Here is a 3,603-nt window from a genome sequence, read left to right on the forward strand (position 1 = left end):
CTCGGTGACCCTCGGCCAGGGCAGCTGCTGGCAGCCATGTGGGTGCTCACTGTTAATTACACCATTAAGTCATTATTCATAATGATACACTGCAATCTCATCTGTAAAGAAAATATTATGCTTGCGCTTCAAAGGCTGGTGTTGATGTCTTTGCAAGGAGCGCTTTTCTCTTGATTCTTCCCTGACTGAATTTAAAGAATGGTTTTTGCAAGTTTAGAGAGCAGCAGCTCCTTCCTTGGGCAGCCTCAGCTCAGACACAGGGACAGGACCAGGATGGAGCCAGCACCTTCAGCTCTGGCAGCCAGAGCAAAAGGATGATGTGTTATTAGCCTGCATGGTGTCAAACCCACTTTCATTCACTTCCAGCCCTCTGATTCTATCAGCCAGGAATCCAAGGTCATTATGCAATCACAAATTGTTTCTGAATTTCATTAAATCAGCAAATGGGCCTTAGCTACATATTTACATCAGCTGAACTTGTGATAATTTATCCAATTGGGCAATTATTGTTTTGGAATAAAAGAAGTCCTGAGGGATTCTGCTTCATATTAATTTGCCTGCAGAAGACTCAGTGCAAGCTCTGCAACTCAGCTGCAAAAGCAGGTGAAAAATTTGCAATCCTGTTGCAGGTTCTGGGATAAATAAGTGTTTCCCTTTCAGTCTTTTACTGCTCCCATATAGCAGGAAAAGGGGAGTGAAATCCTGGTGTAATTTAATATGAATGGATTTAGAGTGCAGAGTGTGGGAAAGGAGTTATTGTGGCAACTCCTGCTTTGTAGAAATGGATGGGCTGTGATAAATGACACCATTTTCCAATAAAACTGCGGTGTGAAGGGTCACTGGGTTCCTTGGGCCGTGTCCAGGACATTCCAGGCTGTGTCCTGGATGTGACAGGATGCAGAGGATCCATCCTCCTTGCCTCATAACCTTGCTGCTGCTGAGCTGGCGTGGAGTGGAAAGCCCTGGTTTGGGGCTGCCAGCGGGTTCCTCCCTGCAGGCAGGTGCCAGTGCTGCCAGCCACCCTGGGGACGGCCCTGCAGTGATGGGGTTTGTTGGAACGGGGAAAGGCACCGCGACAGACACGGGATGGAACAGCCTGCTGACAGACTGGATTTGCTGACGAGCAGCCCACTGCTGGGTGGGAGATAAGGACAGCAGACAGGAGTGAAAGAGCTCTGGGAGAGGCTGCCTCTGTGTGCCTGAAGGAGAGCAGGGCTGGGGCTGGGAGAAACAGAGATCCAGCTTTATTCCCCACTGGAGTCACCAGGAAAAGCCTCTGATTTCAGCTGAACTTGGACCTGCTTCTCCTCTTCCAATCATTTCATAACCACGTTCACATTCATCCAGATCTAATTTCATGTACTTGCGAAGCCTGACTCAGCAATAAATGTTATCAGCTTCCACTCAAACCTGCAGAAAATGGGGGAAGAAGTCAACCTTCCCAGAACACACATCAAATAGGAGCTCTGTCCTGCTGAGTCAGGCCCTCAGTGTGCCTGGACCCTTATTGTTTTGAAACTTGGAAGATGGTCCACAAGCCATGAAACAGATAAGTCTGTGATTCTTGGACACAACAAAACTCCTCGGTCGGTGCTCAGTGGGAAAAGCTGCAAGTGTGTTGATATTTGGGGCAAAGCTTGTTAAAGCTTTAATTTCAAAGGAAATTTGGGGCAAAGCCTTGCAGAATGCTCAAACACTTCCACGTACACTGAGCCTGTTACAGGAATTGCATCCCTTGCAGTTTCTGCCCATGGGAATATGTTTTTACACGGCTTTTAAACCAGAAGTTACTGCTGATATTTTGTTTTCCAGACACAGCCTCATGTTTTCAAACACTGCGCTAGTAACTTCCTAAGCTCACAGATTTCCTGATAACCTTTGTACTCTGAAGAAACAAGTTGCTCAACCGCGAGTGCTGAGCATCCTTGAAGGCAGGTGCTTTTGCCACCCCGACTGTCCCACTGTGCCCGAGCCTCTCGGTGCTGAGGCTGCCGAGTCCTGCAGAGCCCAGGTGTGGAAATCCTCTGCTGGCACCGCCCTGCCTCCAGGGACTCCCCCCAGGCAGGGATTCACCTGCTCACGGTGGTCCCCAGGGATGGAGACACCTCTTCAGCCACAAAACCAGGGGTTTACAGATCGCTATCAGCAGCCACAAATTGTACCTGGAAGGAAGATTCTGCGCTGGGTATTTATTTCTGCTGCACACTCAGAGCTGTGAGAGGGAGAACTGGAGCAGGTTCAGTTACAGAGGGCGAGTGGGGACTCTGAGCTCTCTGTGTCTCCTGGCTGCTCACTTGCTGGGAATTTTGGATAAGTCACTTAATCTTTGTTTTCTGTACAGCCAGACAAGTAATATTGGGCATTTTTGCTGGAGTTCTGGACGAAAGGCAGCACGACTGCTAAAATATTGTTGCTGTAGCCTCAGACCTCAGTGACTCTGCTCGTGTCCCTGAAGTTTTGCAAGTGAGGATGGAGGAGTGTGGGGAGGCCCGTGGGTGTGCTGCTGCCTCTGGCACCGTCCCCTGCAGCCTCCCAGGAGCATCCCCAGGGACAGCGGCTGCAGTCCTGGTGCTGTCTCTGGTTATGTAAGGAGGTGACAGTCCTTGGGAACACGAGAATTCCCTCTGCATCTCATGGAGAGCCGGGCATCGCAACCGTGGAAGGGACTACAGCTCCTCCTGGGGTGTTTGTACATTCCTATCAGAAAAAAAAACCCCTGAAATTTATTGACTGTTGACATTAGCTTTTCTGGAGTGTGCAGTTTAGAGCTGAATTGTAGTTGGAGTTGGGGCTGATGAAGTGATCTCCCAGATCAGTGACTGTGCTGGGCTCCTGACCTATCCTCCCTGTGTGGCTGCTGTCACTTACAATCCTCAGTGACACAAACACCGTCAGGACATTCATGTGCCATCTCCTCTCCCTGAGTTTTGTCTGTTTCTTGTCAATTGCACGTGTACTTCACCTCAGTGTTACAGTTCTTTCTTTTAACGCTTTTCTAAACAAATAAACAAAACCCCACACGCTTTGAAGTGTTGTGTTTCAAGAGAAGCTTTTTAAGGGGTGGAGGTGATGTGGCGCTGGCCCTGAGCCCTGCGGTGCGGGTAGTGCTTGGTGACTCTGGGTGACTCTGGTCCTGTCCCGTGTGAGGGTGCAGCATCATTTCCCGTGGAAACACCCTCAGCCCAGTCACCCTGCGTGCTGCTCGCCCTTCCCACGGGGAAATTCCCCATGCCCACCCTGCCCTCCCCAGCCCAGCCTGAGGCCGTGCCCTCTCCTCCTGTCCCGGTTCGCTGGGATGAGACCCCAAATCCCCCCGGCTGTCCCCTCCCGGCAGGGAGCTGTGCAGATCCGCAGGGTCCCCCCGGAGCCTCCTGTTCTCCAGGCTGAGCCCCTTCCCGGCCGCTCCAGCCCGTTCCAGCTCCGCTCCCTTCCCGGACACGCTCGGGGCCCGCGGGACAGGCCCAGCCCGGGCCCGCTGGGCGCCCGTTCCCGGCCCGGAGCCGGCCCCGCACCTGCCCCGGCCTCCCGGAACTTTTGCCGGGCCCGTCCGTCCCCGCCCGCGCCGCTGGCTCCTCCCCGGGCCGCGGCCGCGGAGGGCGGAGC

This window comes from Motacilla alba, chromosome 26 (assembly GCF_015832195.1).
Source record: "Motacilla alba alba isolate MOTALB_02 chromosome 26, Motacilla_alba_V1.0_pri, whole genome shotgun sequence".
Classification (NCBI taxonomy): domain Eukaryota; kingdom Metazoa; phylum Chordata; class Aves; order Passeriformes; family Motacillidae; genus Motacilla; species Motacilla alba.